Genomic DNA, 12,402 nt, shown 5'->3' with positions numbered 1-12,402 from the left:
GGCACAGAGCAGGATACAGCTTTCGTCGGACGTCGTCGTCGCCGCCGCCGCCGCCTCCTCAGAAGGTAGGGTCGGGGAAAGGTGGCCTGCAAGCTGAGCACCCGCCCGCCGGGCTCCTTGGAGGCCTTTGCAGCTGCCACCAGGGGGCGGCTGGCTGACTGGCAAGGGCCAGGCCCAGGCCCAGGCCCAGGCCCAAGACCAAGACCAAGACCAGGCCCAGGCCCAGGCCCAGGCCCAGGCCCAGGCCGCCGACAAAGACAACCGTGACGATGACGAGGAGGATGACGTTCGTGGCCCGCCCGCCGAGCTGTGGCCCTGGGGCATTTGTGGTCTCTGCCTGCCTGTTGCAGGGCCAGGGACGGGGAGGACGCAGGCGACTGGCCAGGGGAGGCAGGGCTCTGGGGGATGCAGCGTGGTGGGGAAGGGGGTTGCGGGCGAGCGTGAAGGGAAGGGAGCGGAGGGCTTGGCTGTGCTCGCCAGGCCTGCGGAGGGGCGCAGGGCTGGGAGGGACCCTGTGCCAGGGCCTAGCTGGGCATACTTACCTGGCAGGGGAAGCACCGTGACCACGTAGGCGGGCTACCCAGGGCGAGGCCTGCCCCTTGCACTCCGGGCATGCTGACCCCTGCGATTTCCCCAAATGCGGGAAACTCGACTGCATAATTTGTGGTAGTGGGGGACTGCGTGCGCGCTTTCCCCCGCCTGCCTTGCTTGCGCGATGCTAAAAGCAGCAGTGGAGGGTGGGACCGGCCCCGGCCTTGCAGAGACTGGCTCTTGGCATGTGGCACGGCACAGGGCAGGATACAGCTTTCGTCGGACGTCGTCGTCGCCGCCGCCGCCGCCTCCTCAGAAGGTAGGGTCGGGGAAAGGTGGCCTGCAAGCTGAGCACCCGCCCGCCGGGCTCCTTGGAGGCCTTTGGAGCTACCACCAGGGGGCGGTTGGCTGGCGGGCAAGGGCCAGGCCCAGGCCCAGGCCCAGGCCCAGGCCGCCCACAAAGACAACCTTGACGATGACGAGGAGGATGACGTTCGTGGCCCGCCCGCCGAGCTGTGGCCCTGGGGCATTTGTGGTCTCTGCCTGCCTGTTGCAGGGCCAGGGACGGGGAGGACGCAGGCGACTAGCCAGGGGAGGCAGGGCTCTGGGGGATGCAGTGTGGTGGGGAAGGGGGTTGCGGGCGAGCGTGAAGGGAAGGGAGCGGAGGGCTTGGCTGTGCTCGCCAGGCCTGCGGAGGGGCGCAGGGCTGGGAGGGACCCTGTGCCAGGGCCTAGCTGGGCATACTTACCTGGCAGGGGAAGCACCGTGACCACGTAGGCGGGCTACCCAGGGCGAGGCCTGCCCCTTGCACTCCGGGCATGCTGACCCCTGCGATTTCCCCAAATGCGGGAAACTCGACTGCATAATTTGTGGTAGTGGGGGACTGCGTGCGCGCTTTCCCCCGCCTGCCTTGCTTGCGCGGTGCTAAAAGCAGCAGTGGAGGGTGGGACCGGCCCTGGCCTTGCAGAGACTGGCTTTTGGCATGTGGTACGGCACAGAGCAGGATACAGCTTTCGTCGGACGTCGTCGTCGCCGCCGCCGCCGCCTCCTCAGAAGGTAGGGTCGGGGAAAGGTGGCCTGCAAGCTGAGCACCCGCCCGCCGGGCTCCTTGGAGGCCTTTGCAGCTGCCACCAGGGGGCGGCTGGCTGACTGGCAAGGGCCAGGCCCAGGCCCAGGCCCAGGCCCAAGACCAAGACCAGGCCCAGGCCCAGGCCCAGGCCCAGGCCCAGGCCCAGGCCCAGGCCGCCGACAAAGACAACCGTGACGATGACGAGGAGGATGACGTTCGTGGCCCGCCCGCCGAGCTGTGGCCCTGGGGCATTTGTGGTCTCTGCCTGCCTGTTGCAGGGCCAGGGACGGGGAGGACGCAGGCAACTGGCCAGGGGAGGCAGGGCTCTGGGGGATGCAGCGTGGTGGGGAAGGGGGTTGCGGGCGAGCGTGAAGGGAAGGGAGCGGAGGGCTTGGCTGTGCTCGCCAGGCCTGCGGAGGGGCGCAGGGCTGGGAGGGACCCTGTGCCAGGGCCTAGCTGGGCATACTTACCTGGCAGGGGAAGCACCGTGACCACGTAGGCGGGCTACCCAGGGCGAGGCCTGCCCCTTGCACTCCGGGCATGCTGACCCCTGCGATTTCCCCAAATGCGGGAAACTCGACTGCATAATTTGTGGTAGTGGGGGACTGCGTGCGCGCTTTCCCCCGCCTGCCTTGCTTGCGCGGTGCTAAAAGCAGCAGTGGAGGGTGGGACCGGCCCCGGCCTTGCAGAGACTGGCTCTTGGCATGTGGCACGGCACAGGGCAGGATACAGCTTTCGTCGGACGTCGTCGTCGCCGCCGCCGCCGCCTCCTCAGAAGGTAGGGTCGGGGAAAGGTGGCCTGCAAGCTGAGCACCCGCCCGCCGGGCTCCTTGGAGGCCTTTGGAGCTACCACCAGGGGGCGGTTGGCTGGCGGGCAAGGGCCAGGCCCAGGCCCAGGCCCAGGCCCAGGCCGCCCACAAAGACAACCTTGACGATGACGAGGAGGATGACGTTCGTGGCCCGCCCGCCGAGCTGTGGCCCTGGGGCATTTGTGGTCTCTGCCTGCCTGTTGCAGGGCCAGGGACGGGGAGGACGCAGGCGACTGGCCAGGGGAGGCAGGGCTCTGGGGGATGCAGCGTGGTGGGGAAGGGGGTTGCGGGCGAGCGTGAAGGGAAGGGAGCGGAGGGCTTGGCTGTGCTCGCCAGGCCTGCGGAGGGGCGCAGGGCTGGGAGGGACCCTGTGCCAGGGCCTAGCTGGGCATACTTACCTGGCAGAGGAAGCACCGTGACCACGTAGGCGGGCTACCCAGGGCGAGGCCTGCCCCTTGCACTCCGGGCATGCTGACCCCTGCGATTTCCCCAAATGCGGGAAACTCGACTGCATAATTTGTGGTAGTGGGGGACTGCGTGCGCGCTTTCCCCCGCCTGCCTTGCTTGCGCGGTGCTAAAAGCAGCAGTGGAGGGTGGGACCGGCCCCGGCCTTGCAGAGACTGGCTCTTGGCATGTGGTACGGCACAGAGCAGGATACAGCTTTGGTCGGACGTCGTCGTGGCCGCCGCCGCCGCCTCCTCAGAAGGTAGGGTCGGGGAAAGGTGGCCTGCAAGCTGAGCACCCGCCCGCCGGGCTCCTTGGAGGCCTTTGCAGCTGCCACCAGGGGGCGGCTGGCTGACTGGCAAGGGCCAGGCCCAGGCCCAGGCCCAGGCCCAAGACCAAGACCAAGACCAGGCCCAGGCCCAGGCCCAGGCCCAGGCCCAGGCCGCCGACAAAGACAACCGTGACGATGACGAGGAGGATGACGTTCGTGGCCCGCCCGCCGAGCTGTGGCCCTGGGGCATTTGTGGTCTCTGCCTGCCTGTTGCAGGGCCAGGGACGGGGAGGACGCAGGCGACTGGCCAGGGGAGGCAGGGCTCTGGGGGATGCAGCGTGGTGGGGAAGGGGGTTGCGGGCGAGCGTGAAGGGAAGGGAGCGGAGGGCTTGGCTGTGCTCGCCAGGCCTGCGGAGGGGCGCAGGGCTGGGAGGGACCCTGTGCCAGGGCCTAGCTGGGCATACTTACCTGGCAGGAGAAGCACCGTGACCACGTAGGCGGGCTACCCAGGGCGAGGCCTGCCCCTTGCACTCCGGGCATGCTGACCCCTGCGATTTCCCCAAATGCGGGAAACTCGACTGCATAATTTGTGGTAGTGGGGGACTGCGTGCGCGCTTTCCCCCGCCTGCCTTGCTTGCGCGATGCTAAAAGCAGCAGTGGCGGGTGGGACCGGCCCCGGCCTTGCAGAGACTGGCTCTTGGCATGTGGCACGGCACAGGGCAGGATACAGCTTTCGTCGGACGTCGTCGTCGCCGCCGCCGCCGCCTCCTCAGAAGGTAGGGTCGGGGAAAGGTGGCCTGCAAGCTGAGCACCCGCCCGCCGGGCTCCTTGGAGGCCTTTGGAGCTACCACCAGGGGGCGGTTGGCTGGCGGGCAAGGGCCAGGCCCAGGCCCAGGCCCAGGCCCAGGCCGCCCACAAAGACAACCTTGACGATGACGAGGAGGATGACGTTCGTGGCCCGCCCGCCGAGCTGTGGCCCTGGGGCATTTGTGGTCTCTGCCTGCCTGTTGCAGGGCCAGGGACGGGGAGGACGCAGGCGACTAGCCAGGGGAGGCAGGGCTCTGGGGGATGCAGCGTGGTGGGGAAGGGGGTTGCGGGCGAGCGTGAAGGGAAGGGAGCGGAGGGCTTGGCTGTGCTCGCCAGGCCTGCGGAGGGGCGCAGGGCTGGGAGGGACCCTGTGCCAGGGCCTAGCTGGGCATACTTACCTGGCAGGGGAAGCACCGTGACCACGTAGGCGGGCTACCCAGGGCGAGGCCTGCCCCTTGCACTCCGGGCATGCTGACCCCTGCGATTTCCCCAAATGCGGGAAACTCGACTGCATAATTTGTGGTAGTGGGGGACTGCGTGCGCGCTTTCCCCCGCCTGCCTTGCTTGCGCGGTGCTAAAAGCAGCAGTGGAGGGTGGGACCGGCCCCGGCCTTGCAGAGACTGGCTTTTGGCATGTGGTACGGCACAGAGCAGGATACAGCTTTCGTCGGACGTCGTCGTCGCCGCCGCCGCCGCCTCCTCAGAAGGTAGGGTCGGGGAAAGGTGGCCTGCAAGCTGAGCACCCGCCCGCCGGGCTCCTTGGAGGCCTTTGCAGCTGCCACCAGGGGGCGGCTGGCTGACTGGCAAGGGCCAGGCCCAGGCCCAGACCCAGGCCCAAGACCAAGACCAAGACCAGGCCCAGGCCCAGGCCCAGGCCCAGGCCCAGGCCGCCGACAAAGACAACCGTGACGATGACGAGGAGGATGACGTTCGTGGCCCGCCCGCCGAGCTGTGGCCCTGGGGCATTTGTGGTCTCTGCCTGCCTGTTGCAGGGCCAGGGACGGGGAGGACGCAGGCGACTGGCCAGGGGAGGCAGGGCTCTGGGGGATGCAGCGTGGTGGGGAAGGGGGTTGCGGGCGAGCGTGAAGGGAAGGGAGCGGAGGGCTTGGCTGTGCTCGCCAGGCCTGCGGAGGGGCGCAGGGCTGGGAGGGACCCTGTGCCAGGGCCTAGCTGGGCATACTTACCTGGCAGGGGAAGCACCGTGACCACGTAGGCGGGCTACCCAGGGCGAGGCCTGCCCCTTGCACTCCGGGCATGCTGACCCCTGCGATTTCCCCAAATGCGGGAAACTCGACTGCATAATTTGTGGTAGTGGGGGACTGCGTGCGCGCTTTCCCCCGCCTGCCTTGCTTGCGCGATGCTAAAAGCAGCAGTGGCGGGTGGGACCGGCCCCGGCCTTGCAGAGACTGGCTCTTGGCATGTGGCACGGCACAGAGCAGGATACAGCTTTCGTCGGACGTCGTCGTCGCCGCCGCCGCCGCCTCCTCAGAAGGTAGGGTCGGGGAAAGGTGGCCTGCAAGCTGAGCACCCGCCCGCCGGGCTCCTTGGAGGCCTTTGGAGCTACCACCAGGGGGCGGTTGGCTGGCGGGCAAGGGCCAGGCCCAGGCCCAGGCCCAGGCCCAGGCCGCCCACAAAGACAACCTTGACGATGACGAGGAGGATGACGTTCGTGGCCCGCCCGCCGAGCTGTGGCCCTGGGGCATTTGTGGTCTCTGCCTGCCTGTTGCAGGGCCAGGGACGGGGAGGACGCAGGCGACTAGCCAGGGGAGGCAGGGCTCTGGGGGATGCAGCGTGGTGGGGAAGGGGGTTGCGGGCGAGCGTGAAGGGAAGGGAGCGGAGGGCTTGGCTGTGCTCGCCAGGCCTGCGGAGGGGCGCAGGGCTGGGAGGGACCCTGTGCCAGGGCCTAGCTGGGCATACTTACCTGGCAGGGGAAGCACCGTGACCACGTAGGCGGGCTACCCAGGGCGAGGCCTGCCCCTTGCACTCCGGGCATGCTGACCCCTGCGATTTCCCCAAATGCGGGAAACTCGACTGCATAATTTGTGGTAGTGGGGGACTGCGTGCGCGCTTTCCCCCGCCTGCCTTGCTTGCGCGGTGCTAAAAGCAGCAGTGGAGGGTGGGACCGGCCCTGGCCTTGCAGAGACTGGCTTTTGGCATGTGGTACGGCACAGAGCAGGATACAGCTTTCGTCGGACGTCGCCGCCGCCGCCGCCTCCTCAGAAGGTAGGGTCGGGGAAAGGTGGCCTGCAAGCTGAGCACCCGCCCGCCGGGCTCCTTGGAGGCCTTTGCAGCTGCCACCAGGGGGCGGCTGGCTGACTGGCAAGGGCCAGGCCCAGGCCCAGGCCCAGGCCCAAGACCAAGACCAAGACCAGGCCCAGGCCCAGGCCCAGGCCCAGGCCCAGGCCGCCGACAAAGACAACCGTGACGATGACGAGGAGGATGACGTTCGTGGCCCGCCCGCCGAGCTGTGGCCCTGGGGCATTTGTGGTCTCTGCCTGCCTGTTGCAGGGCCAGGGACGGGGAGGACGCAGGCGACTGGCCAGGGGAGGCAGGGCTCTGGGGGATGCAGCGTGGTGGGGAAGGGGGTTGCGGGCGAGCGTGAAGGGAAGGGAGCGGAGGGCTTGGCTGTGCTCGCCAGGCCTGCGGAGGGGCGCAGGGCTGGGAGGGACCCTGTGCCAGGGCCTAGCTGGGCATACTTACCTGGCAGGGGAAGCACCGTGACCACGTAGGCGGGCTACCCAGGGCGAGGCCTGCCCCTTGCACTCCGGGCATGCTGACCCCTGCGATTTCCCCAAATGCGGGAAACTCGACTGCATAATTTGTGGTAGTGGGGGACTGCGTGCGCGCTTTCCCCCGCCTGCCTTGCTTGCGCGATGCTAAAAGCAGCAGTGGCGGGTGGGACCGGCCCCGGCCTTGCAGAGACTGGCTCTTGGCATGTGGCACGGCACAGGGCAGGATACAGCTTTCGTCGGACGTCGTCGTCGCCGCCGCCGCCGCCTCCTCAGAAGGTAGGGTCGGGGAAAGGTGGCCTGCAAGCTGAGCACCCGCCCGCCGGGCTCCTTGGAGGCCTTTGGAGCTACCACCAGGGGGCGGTTGGCTGGCGGGCAAGGGCCAGGCCCAGGCCCAGGCCCAGGCCCAGGCCGCCCACAAAGACAACCTTGACGATGACGAGGAGGATGACGTTCGTGGCCCGCCCGCCGAGCTGTGGCCCTGGGGCATTTGTGGTCTCTGCCTGCCTGTTGCAGGGCCAGGGACGGGGAGGACGCAGGCGACTAGCCAGGGGAGGCAGGGCTCTGGGGGATGCAGCGTGGTGGGGAAGGGGGTTGCGGGCGAGCGTGAAGGGAAGGGAGCGGAGGGCTTGGCTGTGCTCGCCAGGCCTGCGGAGGGGCGCAGGGCTGGGAGGGACCCTGTGCCAGGGCCTAGCTGGGCATACTTACCTGGCAGGGGAAGCACCGTGACCACGTAGGCGGGCTACCCAGGGCGAGGCCTGCCCCTTGCACTCCGGGCATGCTGACCCCTGCGATTTCCCCAAATGCGGGAAACTCGACTGCATAATTTGTGGTAGTGGGGGACTGCGTGCGCGCTTTCCCCCGCCTGCCTTGCTTGCGCGGTGCTAAAAGCAGCAGTGGAGGGTGGGACCGGCCCTGGCCTTGCAGAGACTGGCTTTTGGCATGTGGTACGGCACAGAGCAGGATACAGCTTTCGTCGGACGTCGTCGTCGCCGCCGCCGCCGCCTCCTCAGAAGGTAGGGTCGGGGAAAGGTGGCCTGCAAGCTGAGCACCCGCCCGCCGGGCTCCTTGGAGGCCTTTGCAGCTGCCACCAGGGGGCGGCTGGCTGACTGGCAAGGGCCAGGCCCAGGCCCAGGCCCAGGCCCAAGACCAAGACCAAGACCAGGCCCAGGCCCAGGCCCAGGCCCAGGCCCAGGCCGCCGACAAAGACAACCGTGACGATGACGAGGAGGATGACGTTCGTGGCCCGCCCGCCGAGCTGTGGCCCTGGGGCATTTGTGGTCTCTGCCTGCCTGTTGCAGGGCCAGGGACGGGGAGGACGCAGGCGACTGGCCAGGGGAGGCAGGGCTCTGGGGGATGCAGCGTGGTGGGGAAGGGGGTTGCGGGCGAGCGTGAAGGGAAGGGAGCGGAGGGCTTGGCTGTGCTCGCCAGGCCTGCGGAGGGGCGCAGGGCTGGGAGGGACCCTGTGCCAGGGCCTAGCTGGGCATACTTACCTGGCAGGGGAAGCACCGTGACCACGTAGGCGGGCTACCCAGGGCGAGGCCTGCCCCTTGCACTCCGGGCATGCTGACCCCTGCGATTTCCCCAAATGCGGGAAACTCGACTGCATAATTTGTGGTAGTGGGGGACTGCGTGCGCGCTTTCCCCCGCCTGCCTTGCTTGCGCGATGCTAAAAGCAGCAGTGGAGGGTGGGACCGGCCCCGGCCTTGCAGAGACTGGCTCTTGGCATGTGGCACGGCACAGGGCAGGATACAGCTTTCGTCGGACGTCGTCGTCGCCGCCGCCGCCGCCTCCTCAGAAGGTAGGGTCGGGGAAAGGTGGCCTGCAAGCTGAGCACCCGCCCGCCGGGCTCCTTGGAGGCCTTTGGAGCTACCACCAGGGGGCGGTTGGCTGGCGGGCAAGGGCCAGGCCCAGGCCCAGGCCCAGGCCCAGGCCGCCCACAAAGACAACCTTGACGATGACGAGGAGGATGACGTTCGTGGCCCGCCCGCCGAGCTGTGGCCCTGGGGCATTTGTGGTCTCTGCCTGCCTGTTGCAGGGCCAGGGACGGGGAGGACGCAGGCGACTAGCCAGGGGAGGCAGGGCTCTGGGGGATGCAGTGTGGTGGGGAAGGGGGTTGCGGGCGAGCGTGAAGGGAAGGGAGCGGAGGGCTTGGCTGTGCTCGCCAGGCCTGCGGAGGGGCGCAGGGCTGGGAGGGACCCTGTGCCAGGGCCTAGCTGGGCATACTTACCTGGCAGGGGAAGCACCGTGACCACGTAGGCGGGCTACCCAGGGCGAGGCCTGCCCCTTGCACTCCGGGCATGCTGACCCCTGCGATTTCCCCAAATGCGGGAAACTCGACTGCATAATTTGTGGTAGTGGGGGACTGCGTGCGCGCTTTCCCCCGCCTGCCTTGCTTGCGCGGTGCTAAAAGCAGCAGTGGAGGGTGGGACCGGCCCTGGCCTTGCAGAGACTGGCTTTTGGCATGTGGTACGGCACAGAGCAGGATACAGCTTTCGTCGGACGTCGTCGTCGCCGCCGCCGCCGCCTCCTCAGAAGGTAGGGTCGGGGAAAGGTGGCCTGCAAGCTGAGCACCCGCCCGCCGGGCTCCTTGGAGGCCTTTGCAGCTGCCACCAGGGGGCGGCTGGCTGACTGGCAAGGGCCAGGCCCAGGCCCAGGCCCAGGCCCAAGACCAAGACCAGGCCCAGGCCCAGGCCCAGGCCCAGGCCCAGGCCCAGGCCCAGGCCGCCGACAAAGACAACCGTGACGATGACGAGGAGGATGACGTTCGTGGCCCGCCCGCCGAGCTGTGGCCCTGGGGCATTTGTGGTCTCTGCCTGCCTGTTGCAGGGCCAGGGACGGGGAGGACGCAGGCAACTGGCCAGGGGAGGCAGGGCTCTGGGGGATGCAGCGTGGTGGGGAAGGGGGTTGCGGGCGAGCGTGAAGGGAAGGGAGCGGAGGGCTTGGCTGTGCTCGCCAGGCCTGCGGAGGGGCGCAGGGCTGGGAGGGACCCTGTGCCAGGGCCTAGCTGGGCATACTTACCTGGCAGGGGAAGCACCGTGACCACGTAGGCGGGCTACCCAGGGCGAGGCCTGCCCCTTGCACTCCGGGCATGCTGACCCCTGCGATTTCCCCAAATGCGGGAAACTCGACTGCATAATTTGTGGTAGTGGGGGACTGCGTGCGCGCTTTCCCCCGCCTGCCTTGCTTGCGCGATGCTAAAAGCAGCAGTGGAGGGTGGGACCGGCCCCGGCCTTGCAGAGACTGGCTCTTGGCATGTGGCACGGCACAGGGCAGGATACAGCTTTCGTCGGACGTCGTCGTCGCCGCCGCCGCCGCCTCCTCAGAAGGTAGGGTCGGGGAAAGGTGGCCTGCAAGCTGAGCACCCGCCCGCCGGGCTCCTTGGAGGCCTTTGGAGCTACCACCAGGGGGCGGTTGGCTGGCGGGCAAGGGCCAGGCCCAGGCCCAGGCCCAGGCCCAGGCCGCCCACAAAGACAACCTTGACGATGACGAGGAGGATGACGTTCGTGGCCCGCCCGCCGAGCTGTGGCCCTGGGGCATTTGTGGTCTCTGCCTGCCTGTTGCAGGGCCAGGGACGGGGAGGACGCAGGCGACTGGCCAGGGGAGGCAGGGCTCTGGGGGATGCAGCGTGGTGGGGAAGGGGGTTGCGGGCGAGCGTGAAGGGAAGGGAGCGGAGGGCTTGGCTGTGCTCGCCAGGCCTGCGGAGGGGCGCAGGGCTGGGAGGGACCCTGTGCCAGGGCCTAGCTGGGCATACTTACCTGGCAGAGGAAGCACCGTGACCACGTAGGCGGGCTACCCAGGGCGAGGCCTGCCCCTTGCACTCCGGGCATGCTGACCCCTGCGATTTCCCCAAATGCGGGAAACTCGACTGCATAATTTGTGGTAGTGGGGGACTGCGTGCGCGCTTTCCCCCGCCTGCCTTGCTTGCGCGGTGCTAAAAGCAGCAGTGGAGGGTGGGACCGGCCCCGGCCTTGCAGAGACTGGCTCTTGGCATGTGGTACGGCACAGAGCAGGATACAGCTTTCGTCGGACGTCGTCGTCGCCGCCGCCGCCGCCTCCTCAGAAGGTAGGGTCGGGGAAAGGTGGCCTGCAAGCTGAGCACCCGCCCGCCGGGCTCCTTGGAGGCCTTTGCAGCTGCCACCAGGGGGCGGCTGGCTGACTGGCAAGGGCCAGGCCCAGGCCCAGGCCCAGGCCCAAGACCAAGACCAAGACCAGGCCCAGGCCCAGGCCCAGGCCCAGGCCCAGGCCGCCGACAAAGACAACCGTGACGATGACGAGGAGGATGACGTTCGTGGCCCGCCCGCCGAGCTGTGGCCCTGGGGCATTTGTGGTCTCTGCCTGCCTGTTGCAGGGCCAGGGACGGGGAGGACGCAGGCGACTGGCCAGGGGAGGCAGGGCTCTGGGGGATGCAGCGTGGTGGGGAAGGGGGTTGCGGGCGAGCGTGAAGGGAAGGGAGCGGAGGGCTTGGCTGTGCTCGCCAGGCCTGCGGAGGGGCGCAGGGCTGGGAGGGACCCTGTGCCAGGGCCTAGCTGGGCATACTTACCTGGCAGGGGAAGCACCGTGACCACGTAGGCGGGCTACCCAGGGCGAGGCCTGCCCCTTGCACTCCGGGCATGCTGACCCCTGCGATTTCCCCAAATGCGGGAAACTCGACTGCATAATTTGTGGTAGTGGGGGACTGCGTGCGCGCTTTCCCCCGCCTGCCTTGCTTGCGCGATGCTAAAAGCAGCAGTGGCGGGTGGGACCGGCCCCGGCCTTGCAGAGACTGGCTCTTGGCATGTGGCACGGCACAGGGCAGGATACAGCTTTCGTCGGACGTCGTCGTCGCCGCCGCCGCCGCCTCCTCAGAAGGTAGGGTCGGGGAAAGGTGGCCTGCAAGCTGAGCACCCGCCCGCCGGGCTCCTTGGAGGCCTTTGGAGCTACCACCAGGGGGCGGTTGGCTGGCGGGCAAGGGCCAGGCCCAGGCCCAGGCCCAGGCCCAGGCCGCCCACAAAGACAACCTTGACGATGACGAGGAGGATGACGTTCGTGGCCCGCCCGCCGAGCTGTGGCCCTGGGGCATTTGTGGTCTCTGCCTGCCTGTTGCAGGGCCAGGGACGGGGAGGACGCAGGCGACTAGCCAGGGGAGGCAGGGCTCTGGGGGATGCAGCGTGGTGGGGAAGGGGGTTGCGGGCGAGCGTGAAGGGAAGGGAGCGGAGGGCTTGGCTGTGCTCGCCAGGCCTGCGGAGGGGCGCAGGGCTGGGAGGGACCCTGTGCCAGGGCCTAGCTGGGCATACTTACCTGGCAGGGGAAGCACCGTGACCACGTAGGCGGGCTACCCAGGGCGAGGCCTGCCCCTTGCACTCCGGGCATGCTGACCCCTGCGATTTCCCCAAATGCGGGAAACTCGACTGCATAATTTGTGGTAGTGGGGGACTGCGTGCGCGCTTTCCCCCGCCTGCCTTGCTTGCGCGGTGCTAAAAGCAGCAGTGGAGGGTGGGACCGGCCCTGGCCTTGCAGAGACTGGCTTTTGGCATGTGGTACGGCACAGAGCAGGATACAGCTTTCGTCGGACGTCGTCGTCGCCGCCGCCGCCGCCTCCTCAGAAGGTAGGGTCGGGGAAAGGTGGCCTGCAAGCTGAGCACCCGCCCGCCGGGCTCCTTGGAGGCCTTTGGAGCTACCACCAGGGGGCGGTTGGCTGGCGGGCAAGGGCCAGGCCCAGGCCCAGGCCCAGGCCCAGGCCGCCCACAAAGACAACCTTGAC

General features: G+C 68.5%; 16 non-coding genes across 16 annotated transcripts; all 16 read left to right on the top strand.

Moving 5' to 3' along the window:
• Window positions 1-534: 534 nt before the first annotated feature.
• On the top strand, window positions 535-698 carry LOC132245047 (U1 spliceosomal RNA). Its single transcript, XR_009456878.1, has one exon. It is a non-coding gene; the product is annotated as a U1 spliceosomal RNA (small nuclear RNA).
• A 573-nt stretch (window positions 699-1,271) lies between these two features.
• Window positions 1,272-1,435, top strand: LOC132245046 (U1 spliceosomal RNA). The gene has a single exon (XR_009456877.1). It is a non-coding gene; the product is annotated as a U1 spliceosomal RNA (small nuclear RNA).
• A 627-nt stretch (window positions 1,436-2,062) lies between these two features.
• On the top strand, window positions 2,063-2,226 carry LOC132245045 (U1 spliceosomal RNA). Its single transcript, XR_009456876.1, has one exon. It is a non-coding gene; the product is annotated as a U1 spliceosomal RNA (small nuclear RNA).
• A 573-nt stretch (window positions 2,227-2,799) lies between these two features.
• LOC132245180 (U1 spliceosomal RNA) lies at window positions 2,800-2,963 on the top strand. Its single transcript, XR_009457012.1, has one exon. It is a non-coding gene; the product is annotated as a U1 spliceosomal RNA (small nuclear RNA).
• Window positions 2,964-3,584: 621 nt separating this feature from the next.
• Window positions 3,585-3,748, top strand: LOC132245225 (U1 spliceosomal RNA). The gene has a single exon (XR_009457056.1). It is a non-coding gene; the product is annotated as a U1 spliceosomal RNA (small nuclear RNA).
• A 573-nt stretch (window positions 3,749-4,321) lies between these two features.
• LOC132245044 (U1 spliceosomal RNA) lies at window positions 4,322-4,485 on the top strand. Its single transcript, XR_009456875.1, has one exon. It is a non-coding gene; the product is annotated as a U1 spliceosomal RNA (small nuclear RNA).
• A 621-nt stretch (window positions 4,486-5,106) lies between these two features.
• LOC132245043 (U1 spliceosomal RNA) lies at window positions 5,107-5,270 on the top strand. The gene has a single exon (XR_009456874.1). It is a non-coding gene; the product is annotated as a U1 spliceosomal RNA (small nuclear RNA).
• Window positions 5,271-5,843: 573 nt separating this feature from the next.
• LOC132245042 (U1 spliceosomal RNA) lies at window positions 5,844-6,007 on the top strand. The gene has a single exon (XR_009456873.1). It is a non-coding gene; the product is annotated as a U1 spliceosomal RNA (small nuclear RNA).
• A 615-nt stretch (window positions 6,008-6,622) lies between these two features.
• On the top strand, window positions 6,623-6,786 carry LOC132245041 (U1 spliceosomal RNA). Its single transcript, XR_009456872.1, has one exon. It is a non-coding gene; the product is annotated as a U1 spliceosomal RNA (small nuclear RNA).
• Window positions 6,787-7,359: 573 nt separating this feature from the next.
• Window positions 7,360-7,523, top strand: LOC132245040 (U1 spliceosomal RNA). The gene has a single exon (XR_009456871.1). It is a non-coding gene; the product is annotated as a U1 spliceosomal RNA (small nuclear RNA).
• Window positions 7,524-8,144: 621 nt separating this feature from the next.
• Window positions 8,145-8,308, top strand: LOC132245039 (U1 spliceosomal RNA). The gene has a single exon (XR_009456870.1). It is a non-coding gene; the product is annotated as a U1 spliceosomal RNA (small nuclear RNA).
• A 573-nt stretch (window positions 8,309-8,881) lies between these two features.
• Window positions 8,882-9,045, top strand: LOC132245038 (U1 spliceosomal RNA). The gene has a single exon (XR_009456869.1). It is a non-coding gene; the product is annotated as a U1 spliceosomal RNA (small nuclear RNA).
• Window positions 9,046-9,672: 627 nt separating this feature from the next.
• Window positions 9,673-9,836, top strand: LOC132245036 (U1 spliceosomal RNA). Its single transcript, XR_009456867.1, has one exon. It is a non-coding gene; the product is annotated as a U1 spliceosomal RNA (small nuclear RNA).
• Window positions 9,837-10,409: 573 nt separating this feature from the next.
• Window positions 10,410-10,573, top strand: LOC132245179 (U1 spliceosomal RNA). The gene has a single exon (XR_009457011.1). It is a non-coding gene; the product is annotated as a U1 spliceosomal RNA (small nuclear RNA).
• Window positions 10,574-11,194: 621 nt separating this feature from the next.
• LOC132245035 (U1 spliceosomal RNA) lies at window positions 11,195-11,358 on the top strand. Its single transcript, XR_009456866.1, has one exon. It is a non-coding gene; the product is annotated as a U1 spliceosomal RNA (small nuclear RNA).
• Window positions 11,359-11,931: 573 nt separating this feature from the next.
• Window positions 11,932-12,095, top strand: LOC132245034 (U1 spliceosomal RNA). Its single transcript, XR_009456865.1, has one exon. It is a non-coding gene; the product is annotated as a U1 spliceosomal RNA (small nuclear RNA).
• Window positions 12,096-12,402: the final 307 nt, after the last annotated feature.

Source organism: Alligator mississippiensis, chromosome 14 (assembly GCF_030867095.1).
Source record: "Alligator mississippiensis isolate rAllMis1 chromosome 14, rAllMis1, whole genome shotgun sequence".
Taxonomy (NCBI): domain Eukaryota; kingdom Metazoa; phylum Chordata; order Crocodylia; family Alligatoridae; genus Alligator; species Alligator mississippiensis.
The sequence above is the reverse complement of the archived record's forward strand: the minus strand, read 5'-3'. Positions and strand labels throughout refer to the sequence as shown.